This window comes from Peromyscus californicus, unplaced genomic scaffold, assembly GCF_007827085.1.
Source record: "Peromyscus californicus insignis strain IS unplaced genomic scaffold, ASM782708v3 Scaffold_5__1_contigs__length_169319896, whole genome shotgun sequence".
In the NCBI taxonomy this organism is placed as follows: Eukaryota; Metazoa; Chordata; class Mammalia; order Rodentia; family Cricetidae; genus Peromyscus; species Peromyscus californicus.
The window spans coordinates 5,437,134-5,460,573 of NW_026294573.1; the positions used below are offsets into that span (position 1 = coordinate 5,437,134).

The window sequence follows — 23,440 nt, forward strand, 5'->3', positions numbered from 1 at the left end:
CTGGACCATGAGCCTTACTGAGCACCCACCAGGGCCCAGGATTTTCCTTTATCTTCATTTCACTCCATCTTGAGCCTATCTCCAGGGGATGTTTCCATCTTCATTCTAACAAGGAGCCCACATCTCAAAAGGGTCTAGTAACTTGTCCTGCAATACGGGCTGTGGATGATGACCCAATTGTCTGGCCCTCAACCCCTAGGGTACTCAACCCCTAGGGTGCTCAAACCCTAGGGTACTCATCCCTAGGGTACTCATCCGTAAGGTACTCATCCCTAGGGTGCTCAAACCCTAGGGTACTCATCCCCTAGGGTATTTATCCCTAAGGTATTCATTCCCTAGGATACTCATCCCTAAGGTACTCAACCCCTAGGATGCTCAAACCCTAGGGTACTCATCCCCTAGGGTATTTATCCCTAAGGTATTCATCCCCTAGGATACTCATCCCTAGGGTACTCAACCCCTAGGATGCTCAAACCCTAGGGTACTCATCCCCTAGGTGGTCATCCCTAAGGTACTCAACCCCTAGGGTGCTCAAACCCTAGGGTACTCATCCTTAGGGTACTCATCCCTAAGGTACTCAACCCTAGGGTGCTCATCCCTAAGGTACTCAACCCCTAGGGTACTCATCCCCTAAGGTACTCAACCCTAGGGTGCTCATACTTAGGGTACTCATCCCTAAGATACTCAAACCCTAGGGTTCTCATCCTTAGGGTGCTCATCCCTAAGGTACTCAACCCCTAGGGTGCTCAAACCCTGGGGTACTCATCCCTAAGGTACTCAACCCTAGGGTGCTCATCCTTAGGGTACTCATCCCTAAGGTACTCAACCCCTAGGGTACTCAAACCCTAGGGTACTCATCCTTAGGGTACTCATCCCTAAGGTACTCAACCCCTAGGGTGCTCAAACCCTAGGGTACTCATCCTTAGGGTCCTCATCCCTAGGATACTCAGCCCATAGGGTACTCATCCTCTAGGGTACTCAATCCCTAGGGTACTCAACCCCTAGGGTGCTCATCCCCTAAGGTACTCAACCCCTAAGGTACTCAACCCCTAAGGTACTCATCCTCTAGGGTACTCAATCCCTAGGGTACTCAACCCCTAGGGTACTCGTCCCTTCTCACTCCCACCCCCTGCTTTTCCACTCACTGTCCCTGGAGAGAGGTGTCTCTGTACTTCCCTCACTCGAACATGGTAACAGCCATGAGCTTTGTCATTCACTGTAATACTGGGGTTTGGGAATGCTGGGAAGAGAAGAGCCCACAGAAGCTACCAAGGACAAGTTAAAGGTGGTTTTTCTTTGTGCATTTTGTCTGTGAAGAGAAACCTGCATGTTGTCACTCTTACAGAAAGTGCTCCTCTTCTTACCTCCTGAACAAAGCCAACAGCCTTCCCAGGCTGATGTCCATCAAGGAGTCAACGCCTTTCTTCTCCATTGCCCATTGCCTGTGCTAGCTGCATATATTGCTGCAGACAAGCCACCCCACAGCTGGGGGGCTCAAAATAATGCAAACGCATTTCTTTTCTGGGCATTGTGGGCTAGTCAGGCTCGCTTGTGCGGCTGCCCTCATAGGACCGCTCACTTGGCATCCAGGTTCCCTGCAGGGAGCTCAGAGGCACTCAGCTCAGAGTGCTGTTAGGTCAGGCTGTTTTACAGATTCCAGTGAGTTCCGGTCTAACCTCATTTTGCATAGGAGGAAGGAGGCACAGAGTGGAGGAAGAGCCTGCCACTCAGGGACCTAGTGTTAGAATTGGACCCCAAGCCAGGACTTACCTTCTACTGAACAGTCCAGAGGCCCTAGCCAAGGCCTTGGCAGGGCAATGGAGTCTGTAAGGCTCCCTATAGTGTCCCCAAATCATTCACCCACTGGGGTGTTGAAAGAGACCTAAGTTCAGGAAGTGGTTCTCTAAGATCAAGGAGGTCATCACAGTATTTAGGAATTTGGCAGATGTGACCGCCCTTGGCTTTTCTCACACCCTCCAAAAGTACTGTTAGAAATGGCCCTCTACTGGCCTGCTGCCCTGGAAGTCCCCATCATGTGACAGGGAGCCTCCTCTGTGAAGGCTAGTCTTTGCTCTTCACTGAGATGTGCTGAAGTCCTGAAGCAGAGCCTTGTCTACCTAGAGTCTTCCCCTTGCTGCCCCACACAAAGCCTGGACATGAAGGACTCAGTGAACAAGGTTAGCCTCTAGCCCTCCTGACTTGGGGTTAGCCTTGAGCCCTCCTGACATGGGGTTAGCCTTGAGCCCTCCTGACATGACTCCTCTGAGGTCCAGTCTTCTTTCTAAAGCTTAGACTTACTACTGTTTCCGTGTGTGTGTGTGTGTGTGTGTGTGTGTGTGTGTGTGTGTGTGTGTGTGTGTGTCTGTGCCTGTGTCTGTGTGTATTTCACAGCGTTTTTGTAATATCATCAACATACCCCATGATTTTTTTAATTTAAAAATTTTTTATGTATTGTTAAGAGCATAGATGTTTTGCCTTCATGTATGTCTGTGTACCATGTGGGTGTCATGCCCCCAGAGGCTAGAGAGGGCACGGGATCCCCTGGAACTGGACTTATAGATGGTTCTGAGCTGCCGTGTGGGTACTGGGAATTGAACACAGGTCCTCTGGAAGAGCAATCCCTCCAGTCTCACACTTACTTTTATAAAGTTCACAAGTTCCTAGTATATCCACAGGGTTATACAGTCACCAGTAGAAACTTAATTCTAGATCATTTTCATCCCCCAAAAGAAGTCACCCTATTCACTTAGTGGTCATTCTGCATCCCTCCCCAACTCCAGCTCTGAGCCCTAAACAATTAGTAATCAACTTTGTCTCTATAAACCTGCCTGTTCTTTGCATTGCCTGCACAAGGAATCAGGCTATGTGTGGCCTTAAGGCTGTTTTTTTTTTTTTTTTTTAATCCAGCATGCAGCCTTCTGGGTTCATCATGTTGTAGTGTGTATATGTCCTTCCTCCCTCATTACCAAACAGATGTCCACATGTACAAGCATCTGTTTTCATTTCTCTTGAGTCCATAGCTAGGAAGGGGATTGCTGGGCCATATAATAACTGAAGGTCCACCTGGAGGAACTGCCAGGCCACTTTCTAAAGCAATGGCGCCTGCTTCTTACGTCCCCACCAGCAGCGCTCTGGAGTTCTGCTCTTTTCTTGCTGTTGTTATTGCTGCTGCTTCACGGCTGTCTTGTTGTGTTCTTTTGTTGGTGGTGGTTTTGTTTTTTTCAGATGGTCTAACTATCTGGCCCTGGCTGGCCTGGAACTTAGTATGTGGATCTGACTGGCTTCAGACTCACAGAGATCCACCTGCTTCTGCCTCTCAAGGGCAGTGTTGGGATTAAAGGTGTACGCTACAGGTCTAGTGCACTGTGGTTTTGATTTACATTCCTCAGTGACATTGATTTCACCATATGCAAAACACCTTTGTGTCTTTACTGGTCATTTCTTTGTTGTTGTTGGTAGTGGTGGTGGTGGTGGTGGTGGTTTTTCAAGACAGGGTTTCTCTGTGTAGCTTTTAGAACCTGTCCTGGAACTCACTTTGTAGACCAGGCTGGCTTCGAACTCACAGAGATTCACCTGCCTCTGCCTCCCAAGTGCTGGGATTAAAGGCGTGCGCCACCACTGCCCAGCTACTGGTCATTTCTTCATCAGATTAGATCCCGTACTCAACTTATAAAACAAGTTATTTTCTTTTAAATTTAAGCTGCAGGAATTCTTGATTTGAGATGCAAGTCCCTTATTAGGCATGCAGTTTACAGATATTTTCTCATTTTCAATGAATTGTCGTTTTACTCTGTAGTATTCTTCAAAGCACAACTGTTTTTAGTTTTGTTAAAGTTCAGTTTATTGTCCCTTTGATGGATTGTAGTTTTGAGGCAATATTTAAGAAGCCAATAGTAAACCCCAAGTCAAAAGACTTACCACTAAGACATTCTGAGGAGTTCTACAGTTTGGATTCTTACAGATTTTTGTTATACTGTGAGTTAATTTTTATATATCGCATGAGGTAAGAAAGGGTCCCTTTTCATTCTTTTGCATGGGGATATCCAGTTTTCCAGCCCATTTGTTGGAAAGATTCTTTATCTATTATATTACCTTATCACTCCTGCTGTTTTTTTAAGACAGAATATGAATATTGCACTTACTTATGTTTAAATTTTTAAAGATTTTACTTTATGTGTACATGCAAGTATCTACTAGAGTTTGAGAAGGCCAGAAGATGGTTCCAGAGAGGTCCCCTGGAACTGAATTACAGGCCACTGTGAGCCACCATGTGGTGCTGGGAATCAAACAGCAGCAAGTGCTCTTACCTGCTAAGCCAACTCTCCAGCCTCGTCCTCGTGCTAAAATATTCCCTTTGTTCCTGTTTGTTTTTTCACTTATTGGAAGTTGATCTATCCAGAAGCATACTTGATTGTTATCACATAGGAGAAGTCTGGCTATGCTGTGGTAACAAACAGTTCCGTGTTCAATGTCAGTGGTTTGTCAGGCATACTTCCAGTGTGGTGCCTGTTACTGGGAGGGAGAGCTCTGCCTGCAACACACCTTCAAGGAACTAGGCAGAGAGAGGCCACCACTTTATATAAACAAGCTTTCCCAATCATCAGGGCTGGGGAAATGGGTGTGGTGGGCACATCACTGGCTCTTCAAATTCCTGTCTGTAATGGTCATTCTACCTTTCATTGGCCAAAGAAAAATCACATGGTCACATCTAACTTCAAAGGATTCCAGCCAGTGCAAAGCATCCCTAAGTACATCAACCAGAAATGTGAATGATCATTTATTTTCCTGAAGTGTACCAAATGGAATCTTTGGCTGATTTGGCCTTTCTGTTATGCGCCTGAAACTTTAACCAGTATAAAGAAACTCACTCCTTGTGTGGTAATTTCCAGACTGCTCCTTTTTGAGTGCCCGGAACAGGACTAAATGGGTGCAGTTTCAGAGGCTGAAATCCAGGTCTGCTGCTGGCCAGCTGCCGAGTCTGGAGCAAGTTACCTGCCTTCTTGAAGCCTTGGTCTTATTCTGTCCTACTTGCGGAGAATGAACAGAAATGTAGTTGTGCCGAGCACAGCAGCAACAGATAACACACACCCAATGAACTGTAATTCTCTTCTTCCCCGTCCACACTCAGGGTCCCCAGTGAGCAGGGGTGGGGCTAAGATAACAGCAGACTGTACCTGCCTCAGGGACAAAAGCTGCACTTGGTCTGGATCCTGCCAAGTGGACTCACAACAAACTCATGAAAGCTTTCTTTTTCTCCATTTCAGAAAACAACCCAGGTTCAGTGAAAGCCCCAGAAAACCTCAGTGTAAATAATTTGCTGGAGTCACACGCATGCCTTACCCTTTCATTTTCTAACTTAGAAGAGAACACAAATACCCACAAGGAGCATCCAACTACCTGTGGGCATCTGTTTGGAGCACACTGTCAGAGTTCTGAGTTAGCTGCAGAAGCGTTCAGCTCACCCCAGCTCCACCTGACTCCCTGTGCCCTGGCCAAGGAGGATTCTTGTTCTGTGGTGCAATGGGGACTCAGTGTGGCAGGGAGTGCTTCCTGGAGACTATGCCATCAGAGTAGTGACAGGACATTCCTGCTGCAGACATCACTGCGGGCTGCCTAGACGGCACACTCCCGCGCGCCTGTAGACCGCAGCCTGGACAGGAGAACTCAGCCATGCCTCCTGTGCCGCAGCAGCCGCCCTTGACCCCACTCGCTTCCCACGCCATGTGGACATGAGGTTGCTGGAAAGAGAAGAAAGGGCCAGTCATGCACTCCCTGAGGGCTCTCCTCAGACACCTGGGATACCCAGGGGCGAACTCTGCCCCTTCCCTTAAAACAAAAGCAAACCAAAATAAGAAAAAAGAGCTTGAGAGAGAGAGAGAGAGAGAGAGAGAGAGAGAGAGAGAGAGAGAGAGAGAGAGAGAGAAGAAAAGAAAAGAGAAGAGAAGAGAAGAGAAGAGGAGAAGAGCCTGGGGAATCCCTGTTCTTAGTCTTGGCGCATGGATGCTCATCATCAAGCGTTCCCAGGCATGTTGGAGCACAGGGCAGCTGTGGGTCCTCATGTTTGTCTCATTCACCCAGTTTGGGTGTTGCTCTTGGTCGATCCAAAGCAATCTAACAATTAGCTGCAGACACAAAGTGTGCCCAGCTACACTGTGGTTGTTCACAGAGATATTAGGGCTACCTTTAAGATCTTGAATGTACAGTATACATATGGAATAGTGTAGCTTGAGTTTTCCTGCCTGGCCCACAGTCAGGACAAATCTCTGTCACCTGCCAGTCCCACAGCCCCTCAGACCCAACCAAGTAAACACAGAGACTTATATTGGTTACAAACTGTATGACTGTGGCAGGCTTCTTGCTAACTGTTCTTACAGCTTAAATTAATCCATTTCCATTAATCTATACCTTGCCACGCGGCTTGTGGCTTACTAGCATCTTCACATGCTGTTTCTCATCTTGGCGGGTGGCAGTGTCTCTCTGACTCAGCCTTCCACTTCCCAGCTTTATTCTCCTCCTTATCCCGCCTACACTTCCTGCCTAGCCAATGGCCAATCAGTGTTTTATTTATTGACTAATTAGCAACACATTTGCCATACAGAACATCCCACAGCAGAATAGCACACGGGTTATACGTACAAACCAAAACTGCTCAGGCCAACAACAGAACATTACTTGAATTCAGGACTATCAGCCTCTTAACTTCTAGCTACTGCTCAGAGCACTCAAGGTACCCTGATATCGTTCAGAAAGTAACGACAGCCAGCTTCACGGGGTGTTCATGATGTGCCTACCGTCACATCTCAACACTTGCCCCGCAGATACAAAGCAACAGCGCAGAGCACACAGGTGACAAGTGACAGCATCTGGCTCTGAATTTGGGAAGTTTGTGTCCAAAGTTCAAGTGTCCTGAACTACTGCCCATCACTGTCCCTTAGACAGAGGCAGAACCCACTCCTGTGTGCTGCAGTTCTGCATGGTTCTGCCCACAGTGGTGAGTGTGATGAGGTTTGAGCCAAGCCTTAGGGATTGACAAAAGTTCTCCTAGCACATGAAGGGGAGTTGGGAGGTTGTGAGGCTCCTGTGTGGGACCAGGGTAGAGGCTGGTGGACTCTGCAGGACCTAGTGGGAGTGTGACGATGTTGTGGAGACCTGACTGCCAAAGCAGGCTTCCAAACAGGACTTGCAAACGTTGTCTGTGGCCAGATCCTCAAGAGACTGTCAGCCACCTACTTGCTTTTTGTGCGTTAGAAGTGTGAGCACAGGCTGTCCTTCACTTGGATTCTAGCCATAGATTCACCATTGGTTGTTCGAACTTGAGGGCTAGGCGAAAGTGTGTCATTTTCATAGTGTGATTGAGTAGGGTCAAGAGGCTCCTACCTTCATCTGTAGAGATTTTTAACCCAGATGGCAGGAAAGCTATAACGTCATTTTTAAAGTCAACAGACAATATAAAGGAAAAACAAACAAAAGATGGCCCTTCAGATGCATGTGGAGTCATACTTTCTATATGCAAGGTCTTGGGTAGTTGAGCGGTTTCGTGAATAATGACAAGATAAAAATGTCTGAGAGAATTAAGGGCCCATGGCATTCCCCTGGGATGTCTAAGAAGGCTGTGTGGGGACAAAGAGCCTTCGGAGTTGTGTTTAGCTTTACAGCAGGAGGCAAGAGAATATATTTTGGCAAAATATCCAAGTGGGTGATTATAGCGCTACAGTCGGGGGAGAGAACTAGAACTGCATAGGTGGCGGCCCCTTGACGCTAAGCTAAGGAGTTCGAGCTCTGACCACAGAAATGGGAAGAGCCTTGAACTCCCAGCGGGTGCAAAGTCACTGTCACAGCCCTTCGGTCCTCGGGCCCCACCTAGGCCAGCGCAGAGCCCCCTCCCCCAGCTCGCTGCACTGCAGACACCCGGGCCGTAGGGCCCCTGGGAGCGGGCTCCCGGGCCCACCCGACGGCACTGCGCGGCTAGAAGCTGCGGGGAACGTGCTGCCGCGGCGGCCCGTCCAGCTGGGAGACGCCCTGCCTGCGAGGTGCATCCAGGCAGGAGGCGGAGGGAGCCGCCGCGATGGGCAGGGCGGCGGCTCGGGCCCCACGCAGCCCCACGCGCGCGCGACGCCCTCCAGGCCCGGCCCGACGCCGTCCAGCGCGACGCCGCCAGGCTGGGCGCAGTTCCGGCGCAGTCCGCGCGCCGAGCCGCTCCGCGCCCCACACCTGCTTCTGCCCGGCTCCGGGTGACGTGGCGCACTTCGATTGGCCCTCGCGGCGCTGGAGGCGGAGCCGAGCCGGTGAGCTCACCGCCGCGCCCCTCCATTGGCCGTGGCAGCGCACTCAGGCTGTGGCGGGGAGACCGCGGGACCCAGAGCCCTGCGCGTCGTTCCAGCGGCGGCGTGTGGAGTGGAGCGACTCGGGCGGGGCCGGGCGGGGCGGAGAGCCGGGGACGGGCGGCTGGGCGCCGGGCGGACCAAGGGTGACTGTGCTCCCACGTCCCAGTGAGTGTGCGCGTGGCGGAGGGGCGAGGGTGGAGGCTGGTGCGCGGGCGGGCGGGCGGGCGTGGGGGGCAGCACGCGTGCTCGCGGGGGCGCGAGCGAGAGTGAGGAAGAAGAGCGTCGGAGGAGCAAGGTGCAGCACGCGTGATTCTAGAGCGCGTGGGGAGCGAGGACATTCGGGTCTCTACAGGCGCGGCAGTGAGTGCGCGCGTGTTTACGTCGCGAGGGAAGCCTGAAGTGTGCACGGGGACCTGGTGTTGTGGGGGCGTGTTTCTGGAGCGAATGGGGGAAGTGCGGTCGCCTGAGCAAGTACGTTTGAGGACTGCGTGCGAGACGCGCGTGCTTTGGGAGCGAGTGGGGAAGCGTGTGTGGATGGCGGAGTGAGCCGAGGGAACCGAGCCGTGTTTCTGGAGCGATCATGGGTGCGAGGCCCGTGTTTACAGGAGGGCGTGTGTTTGGGTGAGCGTGCGCAGAGCAGGTGTGAGACACGCGGGCTCGTGGGAAAGGGAGTGTGTTTATGTGAGCTGGGGAGCGCGCGGGGCCGGGCGTTGGCGCGCGTTTCTGGAGCGCGCGTGTTTATGTGCGGCGCGGCGGGGGCGCGCGGGCGGGGGGCGCGCTCCTGCTCCGCTGCTGCGCTGAGCTCCCGCTCTGTCCGCGGGCCCGCGTCCCTCGCTCGCCCGGTTCCCCCGCGCGGCGGCCACAGCCGGGCTCAGCACCCACGGTGCAAGCGAAGTGCACCCGAGTGCAGCGAAGGCCGCTTTGTTTTCCATGCGTCCAGGGAGAGTTGAGAGGGAAGGTGTGGAAGAACTTACTGAGAGCTTGGCTTACCTGCAGCCCAGAAGCAGGGTGTTGGAGGGGGGCACGTTCTTCTTCACAGCCACCCCCGGGTGCCCCTCTTGCTCTTTTGATTTCTCCGTGATTTGCACAGCGTTAGAGGTGGCCCTTACCGTTGTCGGAACCCATAGGCTACGGTCGAACAATCAGAACACATTTCCGAGTCTTGTCATTGTCTTCTTGTCTCACCTTCCTACTTGGTCCAGCAATGCTTGATCTGATTTCTTTTGGCGGACCCGAGATAGCTAATGAGGAAAGCGGGCCCAGTAAACAACCAAGAAGGTTCTCGGTTCTCCAGAGTACCGCTTACCTTGGCTATTGGCTGTGTTTCTCCTCTCAGGGAGCTAAACTCAGTTTGTAACTGTGCTCCCAACCAGTTTTGTGGTAAAATGGACAGTGACTGCACAGAGTCTCCCTCCAGAATCTGTGTGCACAGAAGCTACTGCTCAGAAATTCAGTAAACAAAAACATGAAGCAGCACATAGTGCTTTTTCCTGATGTGTGTTTATAGGTAAATCATTTGTTATTTGAAAACCAGAATCACTAGATAACAAATTAGCTTGTGGGACTTTTTTCTTGGTATTGGATTTAGGGAGTGATAATCTTTAATGTTCTAGAAAATAGTGTTTAGTTACAGGGTCCATTTAGCTTGGTAGTGAAAAAAGGCAATGGAGCGTCATGAATTGTTTGGGAACCTCAGTGTGCCTCCTGAATTCCATCTGGGCAATCCAAGTGGACATAGATCGTTTAGGGAAAGAGTTAGCAGCGTTGCATGTTTTAAGGGTTTTGAATCACAGGCATGGTGTTTCCGGCTTTCCTTCAGCTTTCTACTCAGGGCTGAGCTGGGTCCTAGAATAGCTGTCTCTGCTGCAGTGTAATGTGCTTGGACTGTTACAGAATTCGTGGATAACAGGTGGACTGAGAATTCTTTATTTCACACGAGCAAATCAAGCTGAAGAATCAGTTGACAGTGAAAGTATCCGCAGCAGAAGGCGTGAAGCTCTTACTGACAGCTAGGATTCCAGGCTCAGCTCTAGAGTGGCTGTCCCCTGGCAGTGTGGGACATGTAAATTGGGGGATCTAGAGTTTCCTTTGGGAATCTGTCATAATGACTTTGGGTGTGTCACCCTTTCTCATGATCTTCGGAAGTTACAGTACTGTGTGTGTAGCCTGCCTTTAAAAAAAAATCTAAAGAAATTGAATATATTCATACAAAACACAACTTTCCGTGTTGCCCAGTAAAAATCAGTGGAGACCATTTTGTTAAGCTTAGCACAGTCCTGCATGATTTTCTAGAAGTCTTTCATCCTTTCCCAGCCGAGTACACCTGCCTTCCTCAGCTCCCCACTGTTCACTATATACTCTTGTGTCTTCTCATATTTAAAGGGCTTTGCTCTCTCTAGTTTAAAGCAATTTAATGTTTGTGTCCCATCAATATTTTCAAAAGGAGGTGGCTCTCAGCCTGGTGCCAGGTCTTCGTTATTAAACATCAGCGGAGCATCCCGTCACGGTGCCTGAGCCTGATATTTGGGAACTCATTTCAGTTACGTATTCCTTTGCCAAAAAGCCTCTGGCAGCCATGTGTGATGTGGTTTATTTGTGCGTAGCTCACCTTCCAACGGGGGTGGAGTGGGGGTGCTTAAGGGAGGCTGCTGAGATATAGATTACACATGAATCAAGATAAAAATAGATGAAATAAAAGAGGATTAGACAAAGGGAAGGGAAGGTACAGGAGAGGGCAACAGGGAACCTATTGGAATTAGTAAACAATACCATGAAATTTCACACACTTCCTAGGGGTTGGCCCTAACCTTCACTTTAGGCTGTCCGACAATTGAAGATCAAAGCCACGTGTGGGTGATTTTATCTTTCTTACCCTTTTTTAAATAGCTATTTCACGAGAGGTCAGACAGCCATCAAGTAATTTTAAATGATGGTGGGAGAAGTCCAGATGATACATAGTGTTACATTGATGATCACATGTTAATATCAGCCACATTTGACATTTAATTTAGGAAGTGCTGATTAGCCTGCTGATGAGTAACACATCTGTGTGTGGTCTGGGTGCTCAGACCTGCAGAGATCTGTATGATAGGTTTGCCCTCTTCCTGAGCAAAGCCCAGAAGCCAGATGACTCTTTGCTGTTCTCTGACGTGCTTCCATCTGGGTTACCACACAGTAGGCAGACAAGCGTATGTTTTTGTCGTCTGGAAAGTCATTTCCTACTATCCAAGCAGTGTGGCAAGTGGCTCCTTAAAACGGTGACATAATAGCTTATCAATAGTAGCTTTCACAAAAACAAAACAAAAACAAAACCTGCTGGGGCCGAAGGAGCAGATTGTGTGATCTTTCTTGACACTTCATTTTAGGAAAGTTCTCTTTATGGACTAACCAAAATTTTAGCACTATCGTGGTACCTTTTATTTGTTGAATTTTGCATTATTATCCATGTGGAGAGATGGGCCTACACCTTCTGAAGCACCTGCTGTATACAATGTTTCAAGCAAATTGTAACTGATAAGTACTCAGTTGCAGAAAGTAAACATAGGAAGAGCAGATATTTATAGCAATTAAACAGCTGATAAACTTATATTTGTAATGTGGGAAGCAACAGTAAATAAATAAGACTTTCCATTATTTAAATTAATACACGTTAGCTTCCAGGATCAACCATGTCCTCTGTTCATTTTTTCCACCTGTCTCCTATTAACCATTACTACCATCTGGGTCTTTGCATTGGCTCCTGAATAGGGATCCAGTATTGCAGTCAGACCCATAAGCTTCCACACATCAACACTCCATGTTAAAAATCTGTCTGCTGTTCTCCAAGCTTGACTAGGGTCTCACCTCATTGATGCAGCCCTTACCGTCATCTGGATCGGTTGAGTGGCTGTTAAGGGTATGTGTGGGGTGGGTGGCATGTGAGCTATCCCTTCCTTCCACAACTGTACCTGGCATGATACAATCTAGGAGTTAGAACTTGATACATATTAATAAAGACATCATTCAGCCTCATGCTCCTCGCTAAGCAGTGCCAGAATCCAAGTGAGAATACTCTTTAATACCGACCTGCTCCTATTCGTGCACTGGGTTTGGTCTTGTCTCTTGGCAGTCTAGACGCAAATGTCACATGATCTCCCTTTGAGGTCGGTTCAAGGTCTCTGGTAGGTGTGAGTTCCTTCTTACATGGTCTTGAAGTGGCCCTGAAAACCCTGGACGCTGTACCCGTATAAGGTAGCGTGGGTCACATGTGGATCATCTTCCTGGGTTTCTTAGGGTTGGCAGATGAGCTTGCGGTTGAGGATTGTATATAGGTGACGGCTGTTTCATGTCATATCAACAATAAGATGGGTATTAGGGCTGTGTCTCCACTTTACCACTAGCTAAACTAATAGGGACATTGTCTTATGTCCCTGCATCACAGTTCCTAATCTGTCTCTCCCCCAAAGCTGAAAGTGGTTCAGGAAGTTGAGGTAGTAGGTCAGCACCACCAATTTTTAAAATCAAAGTGTGTTGCACATAATAAGTGTGGATTTGGGAGTCTTTTGTTTCAGGGGTGTGTGTGCCTATGTCTGTGTCTGTGTCTGCATCTGCCTGCTTGCCTGCCTGTCTGCTCAGTGAGTTCTGTTGCTATAGGCCACAGTCAGAAAAAGTCAAAAGCCATGGAATCAGTAATTCTTAGACCGTCTTTCAATTCTGGTAATACTGTGATTCTGCTCTGTGGGATGTGTCTTTGTGCTGCCGCATCCGGCAGCAACCCAAGGCTTGAAGAGTTAAGATTCTTCGAGATATAAATTCTACAACAGATGGTTCCCAGCTAGGCCGGAGCAGTCTGCCATCTTTCTGATTTCTGTGGGTAATGAGCATTAAGTTGGGCTCCACATAAGCATGACAGCTTGTTTCTGCCATAATTTACCCAGTTTTCTAGAGAAACATCTAGCAGTGTTAGGGTAATACCAATATATAGTTAGTGATAAAGAATATTTTTACTTAAACATGAAAAATAGAATTTTTTTGGTATTTTGCAAAATGATCAACATTTTTATAGTGACCTCAAACCTTTCCTTTTTAAATTAAAACAAAAATAAACTTTATGTGTATAAATGTTTTGCCTGCATGCATATTTGTGGACCCTGTGCTTGCCTGGTGCCCAAGCTTGCCTAAAGCTAGAAGAGGGCTTCAAATCCCTAGGACTGGAATTCTAACCGGTTATGAGGTACCATGTGGGTGCTGGGAATTGAACCTGGGTCCTCTGGAAGAACAGCCAGTGCTCTTAATTGATTAGCCATTACTTCAGCCCTTCCTTTAAAAGTTAAAAGAAGGAACAGTATAGGGTGAGTCTGTTGTTGTGTGTGAGTGTGTGTACGTGCTGTGACACAGGTATAGAGGCCAAAGGACAACATTGTGGAGTCGGTTCTCTCCTCCCGGCTTCCTGTGCTTTCTAGGGATTGAATCAGATCACCAGATTTGCAGGGAAAACACCTTTACCCACTGAACCATCCCACCTACCCCATCACTCACCTTTCTTTTAGCTGCCAAAACTCGCCCTTGAATCAGATTGGTGTAAAGGGAGTCCATTGACTCATATTAAGTCCAGATTTGGCATTTTCCTCAGGTACTGTGGGTCTGGTTACTCAGTTGATGTCATAAGGAATCTGCCTTCCTCTCTTGGCCCTTTATTCTCAGGCAGGTGTTCCTGAAGTGGCCTGCTCAAAGCTTCAGCCTTACACCTGCCAGTTCAGCCAACTTGTCTGGTAAGGCAGCTCTTCCTTCCCAGAAGTTCCTGAAAATGTCTCTCATTGGCCCGAATGAGCCACTTTTTGGATTATGGCCCAGCTGGAGTCAAGTGTCCAGCCTCTTAAGTGAGGAGGGGGTAGCACCCACATTGGCGAGACTGGACTGTCTACTCACTCCTGGAGTCAAGATTTGGTGCCAGCACCACCTTGAGTCTAGGGCAAGAATAGTTCTTAGTCTGGGCCACTGTGACATCTTATCCTCAGCAGGCAGTGTAGACACTGCAGTCATTTCCACAGTCCTGGAGACTGGAAGTCCCAGATCAGGGGGCCCACCTCCGTGGTTGTGTTCTCCTGGGTCGCCAGCCTTATAGAAGAACAAGATGGTTCTCTGGGATCCTTTTAAAGGGCAGCAGTCTGTTTATAAGAACTCCACCGTGTCCAACTACTCACCAGAGGCCCTGTCTCCTAATACCACAGTATTTGAATGTGTGACTTTGGGGAAGGGTCACAGACATTGTGTTCCCCACAGAACTGTGGTCCGAGGAAGGGAGGCCAGGTGGGCACACTGTGTGGGAACTGACACTTTTCGATCATAATGCCAGATTATCACTCTGAAACTACAGAGATTTAGCGTCCTGGGTTCTTACTCTTGTCCTATTTTAAATGAGGAGACACTAGAACCCATTGCTGCTCAGTGACTCCTCGGTAGTTGCTGACAAATGGTCCTTAGGACCATTTTCAGAAAATATGATTCAGTTTCTTAACATTACACACTTGTGGTTTGGACTTCCCAACGAAGAGTGTATTTAAGTATTCTGTTGTCTTTGCTTGTGAAAGAAGCCATTGATTCCACTCTAGCCAGAATCAATGCCCTTGGCTTTAGAATGTGTGAAAGGTGTTTTAGTTACTAATATAAAACAATAGGAAGAACTCATAACTCTAAACGTATACAAGCTGTGATAAAACACCATGTCCAAGGCATCCTAGAGAGGAAAGAGTTCATTTGGGCTTAGGGTTTCAGGGGGATAAGGTCCATAATAGCGGGGGGTGGGGCAGTGAGCAGCAGCTGCAGAAAGCTGAGTGCTCAGGTCTCCAAATGCAAGCATGGAGCAGAGAGACTGAACTAAAAGTGACTCCTCAATTCCTGTGCTTCCTCCAGAGAGGCTGTACCAGCTAAAGCCCCCAGAGGGCCACCAACTGGGAAACAAATAGTAAAGTCCCTGTTACTATGGGGGACATTAAAAAAAAAAAAAAAAAGCTTATAAGCCTGTCAATAATACTTCCTACTTTCCACGGTGCTAGACCCCTGGGCTAGCTTGAGAACAAAACCCTTTCAGTATGCATTTGCAAGGAAAAAATGACGACCATAATATGTGTCACATATGTACTATAAAGCACTGAGCTGCATAATTTACATAATATATCAACATGTAACATACACTTAATGTGTCCCCCAAACCAGGGAATGGTGAACCTCACATACATGAAACAATAATGCTTGAGCAAAAATTTACATAGAAAATAATTTTAGTAAAAGGGAACATTTTTGGTGAGGATTCTTAACTCATACAGAACTCAGAAAGATGTTCTGAAAAGTGAAGTGCCTAGTACTCTTAATACTGTGTTTTTACTATGTTTATTTGTGTTTATGTGCGGATGTACGTGCTGTGGGGTAGACGTGGAGCCAGAGGACATCCTGTGGAGTCGGTTCTCTCCTTCCATCATGTGGGTCGTGGGGATTGAACTCAGGCTGTCGACAGTAAAGGCCTTGGTGACAGTAAAGGCCTTGGTGACAGTAAAGGCCTTGGTGACAGTAAAGGCCTTGGTGACAAGGCCTTTACCCACAGAACCATCTCACTGGCCAGTACCCTCAACAGCTTAAAGTAAGGCCAAGGAGTAATTTAGATTTCTGGATGATATAACCCTAATGTTACTCTTGTGTTACAGTTGCAGTCTTGTTTTGTTTTGTTTTTTTTTTATTTCTGAGGTGGTCTTAGAGTCAAACCCTTGAGAGAGAAAAGAGCATGGAGGTTTGAGGAGGTCCTTGTGTGGCAGCTGGTGTCTGGAGGGGAACTGTAGTGACTGAGAGAGTCTCCTGAGATGGAAGATGGGGTATAGGGAAGAGATACGGAGCCCAGCTATCCCCACTCAGTATTTGAGAATCACTTCCTGTTGCCGGTAACAACACGCAGACTGGATAAAGTATTTTTAAAAAGGAGGTGCACTTTGACCTGTGGTTTTGGTCTAAATCAAGGGCAGTGTATTGGTGATGGCCACCTCACAAGGCAGAATATACCATGGGTGTCCAGCCTGTGGCCTATGGGCCACATGCAGTCCAGGATAGCAATGAAGACAGCATAAACCTACTTAAAACGTTCCATTTTTTTGCAGGTTCTTTTTTTTTTTTTTTTTTTTTTGGTTAGTTGATTGTGCAGTCCTGGCTAATTTGTCATTGGCCTAAGCCATTTCTTCAGACAGTTGAGAAGTCAGATCACATTGGACTTTTTTGTGGACTTGTTGAAACCCAGCACTGTTTTTATTACAAGGAAGCTGGAATCTGAAATCATAGCATTTTATTTATTTATTTATTTATTCGAGACAATGTTTCTCTGTGTGGTTTTGGTTCCTTGGTGCCTGTCCTGGATCTCCCTCTGTAGACCAGGCTGGCCTCGAACTCACAGAGATCTGCCTGGCTCTGCCTCTCGAGTGCTGGGATTAAAGGCGTGTGCCACTACCACTGCCCAGCTCCATAGCATTCTTATTAGGACCTATGGAAGATTTCTTTTAGATTTCATGCCTGCGTGCTTCTGTGTATTGTGTTTGTCTGTGTGTAGGTTTGTGCATGTGAGTGCACTGCCTACAGAGGCCAGAAGAAGGCACTGGATCCCAGGGAGGTAGAGTCACAAGCAGTTGTGAGCTGCCCAGCGTGGATGCTGGGAACCAAACCTGTGTCCTGAAAGAACAGTAGCTCTTAACTGCTGAGCTGCCCCTCCAGTCCTCCTCCTAGATATTAGGGAAAGTCATGCATCCAGGCAAGTGGCAGGTTGTGTGATCCTGAAATCGGTGGCTTCTGTTTTATCTGCTTTGCTAAGTGAGTGAAATCAAGGACTCCCTTTTAACTCCTTTGGCGCACTTTGTGCTATTTTCTGTATAGCTGCTTGAGCTGAGCATTTTTCTTTTCCGATTCTTGACTTGGCCTCATCTCATTTGCCATTAGTCGTATGTATTTTCATCAGCCACCTCAAAAACAGGTGTAGCATCCAGGATTACTACCAGCTAAGCAAGGGTAAGGAACAGACTGAATTGACTCTGGGGAAATCGACTGGGACAGAGAGGGAAAACCAGGGGAAGTGAGGAGGGAGGAAGGAGCCGTGTGTCAGGGGCTGACTTCCATGGCTGCCGGAGTTAGTTATTGACCTTTTGTTCCATATTTGAACTGTTCCCTACACCTTTAGAACCATGCTCTGAGTGGAATGGTTCAGGAAATCCACTTTAGGGGCTTTTATGAAGATAACAGGGCAGGCTGCCCCACACTTGATTGAAGTCAAGTTTTGTACCACTAGTGAAAAACACCAGCTGGTTTCTCTCTTCCAGTCAGGCCTCAGTGGAGCACTTGTGCAGACCTGGCCTGGGGGCGAGCGCTGGGGACATGAAGTGCTAAGTTTCCTCCCACACTTGCCACATGGAATGGGCACTGCTCAGATGTGGACTTGTCCTGGTTCTGATGCAGCAGATGGAGCCCAGGACCATATAGTTCTCTTAAGGAAAGATTCTGAGGACCAAGCACTTCCTAAAACTACTTGTTCCCTTCACAGATAAAATGTCTCAAGAACTATGTTGAATTTAACAAAATGTTTATTCTTTTATCAGAAAGATTATAAAATATCCTCTTTAAATAATTTTATGTATTGAGACTTACCTGCAATATGCCTACTATTTTAAGTATTATGGCTGTTTCTTTTTAAACATATGTATTTCAGTTGATTAATCTAGAAGGGAGTTTGTCTATATTTATCTCAGAGTTTATAGCATTGTGAAAAATGTGGTTATTAAATGTTCAAGTTGTGAGGTAGAAGTATGCCATTGTTTTAAAAAATAAAATGTTAGGCTGGGCGTGGTGGTGTACAACTTTGATCCCAGCGCTTATGAGGCAGAGGTAGGGGATCTCTGTGAGTTCAAAGCCTGTCTGGTCTACAGAGGAACTTCAGGCCAGCCACAGCTACATAGTGAGACCCTGTCTCAAAAATAAACAAATAAAATGCTTTTGAATCATCTTGGACTTTAACATCCTCACAAGTTAGCAAGTCAACAGAGTGTGTCTGTGCAGGTGATTCCCCACAATCAGCCCGAGAGCCAAGCCTTGCCAACTGCGGGCCTCTGACAACACATGGGAGAGTGAGTCGGGAACCAGAAGGGGAATTCTTCCATCCAGTGTGTAGAGTGGGTGGTTTAGCAGGTACTGGAAACCAGCAAGAACTTGGGACTAGGAGTTCCTGCTGGATGGACATCATAACTGGAAGCCGAGCATCCCTGTGGATGGACATCCTCACTGGAAGCCGAGCATCCCTGTGGATGGACATCCTCACTGGAAGCCGAGCATCCCTGTGGATGGACATCCTCACTGGAAGCCGAGCATCCCTGTGGATGGACATCCTCACTGGAAGCCAAGCATCCCTGTGGATGGACATCCTCACTGGAAGCCGAGCATCCCTGTGGATGGACATCATAACTGGAAGCCGAGCATCCCTGTGGATGGACATCCTCACTGGAAGCCGAGCATCCCTGTGGATGGACATCCTCACTGGAAGCCGAGTGTCCCTGTGGATGGACATCCTCACTGGAAGCCGAGCATCCCTGTGGATGGACATCATAACTGGAAGCCGAGCATCCCTGTGGATGGACATCCTCACTGGAAGCCAAGCATCCCGTGGATGGGCATCATAACTGGAAGCCGAGCGTCCCTGTGGATGGACATCCTCACTGGAAGCCAAGCATCCCTGTGGATGGACATCCTCACTGGAAGCCAAGCATCCCTGTGGATGGACATCCTCACTGGAAGCCGAGCATCCCTGTGGATGGACATCATAACTGGAAGCCGAGCATCCCTGTGGATGGACATCATAACTGGAAGCCGAGCATCCCTGTGGATGGACATCATAACTGTAAGCCAAGCGTCCCTGTGGATGGACATCCTCACTGGAAGCCGAGCGTCCCTGTGGATGGACATCATAACTGGAAGCCGAGCATCCCTGTGGATGGACATCATAACTGGAAGCCGAGCATCCCTGTGGATGGACATCCTCACTGGAAGCCAAGCATCCCGTGGATGGGCATCATAACTGGAAGCCGAGCATCCCGTGGATGGACATCATAACTGGAAGCCGAGCATCCCTGTGGATGGACATCCTCACTGGAAGCCGAGCATCCCTGTGGATGGACATCCTCACTGGAAGTCAAGCATCCCGTGGATGGGCATCATAACTGGAAGCCGAGCATCCCGTGGATGGGCATCATAACTGGAAGCCGAGCATCCCTGTGGATGGACATCCTCACTGGAAGCCGAGCATCCCTGTGGATGGACATCCTCACTGGAAGCCGAGCATCCCTGTGGATGGACATCCTCACTGGAAGCCGAGCATCCCTGTGGATGGACATCCTCACTGGAAGCCGAGCATCCCTGTGGATGGACATCATAACTGGAAGCCGAGCATCCCTGTGGATGGACATCCTCACTGGAAGCCGAGCATCCCTGTGGATGGACATCCTCACTGGAAGCCAAGCATCCCGTGGATGGGCATCATAACTGGAAGCCGAGCATCCCGTGGATGGGCATCATAACTGGAAGCCGAGCATCCCTGTGGATGGACATCCTCACTGGAAGCCAAGCATCCCGTGGATGGGCATCATAACTGGAAGCCGAGCATCCCGTGGATGGGCATCATAACTGGAAGCCGAGCATTCCTGTGGATGGACATCATAACTGGAAGCCGAGCGTCCCTGTGGATGGACATCCTCACTGGAAGCTGCCAGGTTTATCTGCCTGCTCTTCCCCAGAGGCACTAAACCATCCTTTCTTTTCCACTGTGTTTTCACTCTGCTTCTTATGGCCTCCTTCCCAATCTTGTGAAGCACTGCTTTTAAGGTGAAAGTGGCCTGAGTGGAAGTTATTACATGCTTTCATCTCAGTGAGGTGTTTTGTTGGTTTCGGAGGCCTGGTCTTTGATATTTCTTTAATGGGATAGATAGAAGATGCCCTCCCAAATGAAGGATGGGAAGCGGCAGGGGCATGCGTGGTGGCACATGCCTGTAACTCTCCAGCATTTGCAGGTGGAGGTAGAAGGGTCAGGAGTTGACAGTCAGTCTTGGCTACGTAGTGAGTTTGAGTTACATGGTCACCCTGTCTCATTCAAAGCAAAACCAAAGCAAGTGGTAAACAAAGCAAGAACTTGCTTTTAGTGACTTCTTAGGAAAACAAATCATAGAAATGACAATAGCTTGTTATTGAAGTTCACATCTTATCTTTCAGATGGGTGAAATCATTCATTTGCCAGATGTCTCTCAGTGCATATTTCTTTTTCTTGTTTTTTTTGAGACAGGGTCTTTCTATATAGCCCTGACTGTCGTAGAACTCAACATGTAGACCAGACTGGCCTTGAACTCACAGAGATCCACCCGATTCTGCCTCCCGAGTGCTGGGATTAAAGGTGTGTGCCACCACACTTAGCTTGGTGCAGATTTCTGTTACATGCCCTGTATGCTGCAAGGCTGTGGCTGAGCTAGACATAACTGGCAGCTTTTTGGGGACTCCCAATGAATTTTAAATGACTTTTGATGACACTTATAACCATGGAACAACCATCCTGCCTTCACTTGATTACCATGTTCATTCCTGACAGTTCTGCCTGCTTCGTGCTTTGTCCTTTTCAATCCTTAGGCGTTAGGGGTTTTGCTCTGTATTTCCTTCCTGTGAACCAGTTAGCTTTTCTGCCACCCATGTGTCTTCTGTCTGTCCCCCGAGTCAAAGGCTAGCACTCTGTCTTAAAAAACCTCCTCAGGCTTCAGTGTAATCTGCTTCCCCCATGTCTGTCTGATGTCTCCTTTCCTGTTTATCGTGTTTCTTTTTTATTCACATACATTAATTGTCCAGAATGATGGGTTTCATTGTGTATTGTATTTCAGTGCGCCGGGACTGTTGCGGCTGGTCTTTTGGAAAGTTAGCATATGTAAAGGGGAGCTATGAGAGTGGGCACTGACCCTCTGATCCTCGGTCGGAGTCCTGCTCTCCTTGGTTCTTCCTGGCTGCTGTTTTGCTGCCTTGAGTCCCAGGTGAATTGTGCTTTGTTGACATCAAGGTCAGCTCCTGCAGTAAGTTGGGCTCTCTCCTGCCTAATGTTCCTGCAGTGACGGCTCAGCTCTCAGGCATCCCTCAGAACCCTGGGGTCCTTGACGAGTAAGCTTGCTGTTCTTCGCACCTCGGGCTCTCATAGTGGACAACTGCGCATAGGAGAGAACTGTGAAGTTGGCTTTGCTCTCACTGCTGTTGGCCAGTTGTTTTTGATCAGCAGTCTCCCAAAAGAGTTTTGGGCATTCCTGAGACTCTCACTCAGAATTGTGTGGAACAAAGACAATGAGGAGAAATTGGAGACCCAAACCACTGCAAATGGAGGAAGCACCCTGACCTCCTGTTCTAGCGTTCCGGTCTGCAGAGTTGGAGGGTTTTTAAAAAGTGGAGTATGGCAGTTTTTTCCTAAGGCTAAATTTAGCAGTTGCTTTGGAAAATCGGAGTGGTACAGCGTGTGCCTTATCTCGGACTGGCCCTTACCCTTCGCTCTGCACTCAGACGTCTTACACGGCTTGCCAGGGAGGAGCAGCTTAATGGACTCCAGTGGCCCCATTTATTCTGGGAAGGAATGAAGTGATTTCACTTTCCCCATCTTTCCAAGCTTCCTGAAACATTCAGGAGACTTCCTAAGCAGCAATTACAGTTCTTTACAGAAATAGTTCGAGCCATGCCTCCTCCTGCTTTGTCAGCTCCTGGTGCCACTGAAGCCAAGGGCTGTAAATGGAACGAGAGACGGCTTCTCATTCCCTGTCCAAATAGCAACAGGAGGCACATGTGCACTTGAGACACAAATAACGCGTTTTAAAATAGCAGATGGTATTTGATGATTGCTCCTTCATTCATTTACCTGCCAAGGCAAACTTTCTCCTACTCTGCAACACGACCTGAAGTGCCTCAGTGCACACGATGCGTCTCTGCATGTACTGTGCCTTAGCTGAGTTGCAGGCATCCGTGCCCGAGCATGCTTCTGAGGTTGCGCTAGAAAATACTTCTTTTGTTTCACATCATTAAAATTCCATGTTTACATAGCAGCTTAACCTGATGGACCTGTTTAACACTTTGGTGACTGATTACAGGCTCTGCTTTTGTGAAGGTGTGCTCTGTGGCTGGTCATTTGCACAGCCCATTTCCCAAGTGAAAAGGGGGCATCTAGCAGTTAGGGGTCAGTGATATTTTTAGTGTGCAGTGCCAACGGCTGCAGAAAAGTGACATTGCTCTGCTGGGAAATTCCAGCTAGTGTCTGAGGACGTCAGATGGTCACAATTGCTGCCAGGCTTCATGGCCAGCACTGTGTAGTGACATCATTTCTTTACCTGAGCTGCAAAAAAAAAAAAGGAAAGAAAGAAAAAGAAAAAAAGAAAAAGAAAAGCCAGGTAAACACAGCTTTTTAAATCATCCACCCTCCAGTTCAGCTCCATTGCACTTTGACCATTTCAACCAAACCCTCCCCACTGAAGCAAACAAAAAGAGCTGCTGATTGGTGCATACATCCACTGTGGCAGTGAAATTTGCCGAGTGCTTGGCTAGTTGGTAAGTGACCTCATCAATAGCTTGGCTTCCAGGTGCTTAAATTAGAAAACAATACTCTTTGCCCTGAACGCTTACCCACTCTGCTGCCAGATCCCCGCTTCCCAAAAGCCTACACAAGTCTTGCCAGTAGTGGGATGACATATAGGAAGACAAGTGCACGTGTGTTTGCTGAGTTCTCTAGGACAGGACAACACAGGGAAGGGTGGCTGGGTACAGTGGAAACAACACCCGGGACTCCAGCCCTGATGCTTAAAGACAGCATGACCTTGGGTAAGGAAGCTGTTTTCTGAGCCTCTGCTTTCTCCCCTGTGAGTCAAGAGTGGATCCTCTAGTCATTAGGAAAATGGAGCTTACACAGGGGTACCTAGCTTCTGCAGGTGCTCCACGTAGCCGCTCAGTAGCTGCTGTTAATGCACTGCCCAGAGTGATGGTTGGGCTTATGAAGAATCAGGTTCACAGGTGGACGTGGGCAAAGGGCGATATTAACTACAGGCCAGAGGCATGGAAAGTTC

At 48.2% G+C, this 23,440-nt stretch overlaps 1 protein-coding gene across 16 annotated transcripts in view; it reads left to right on the forward strand.

The window, feature by feature from the left end:
• Camta1 (calmodulin binding transcription activator 1) overlaps positions 1 to 23,440 on the forward strand; it is an 857,753-nt gene that overhangs the window by 797,525 nt on the left and 36,788 nt on the right. Inside the window, exon 1 of one of the 16 annotated variants that reach the window (XM_052717388.1) lies at positions 8,359 to 8,489. The exons of 13 other annotated variants lie outside the window; for them this stretch is intronic. The gene's annotated coding sequence lies outside the window, so the exon portion shown is untranslated. Of the gene's footprint in view, positions 1 to 8,358; positions 8,490 to 8,560; positions 8,685 to 8,859; positions 8,946 to 23,440 lie in introns of those variants that run through there. 2 more of the 16 variants (XM_052717389.1, XM_052717391.1) reach the window with 2 other exon arrangements.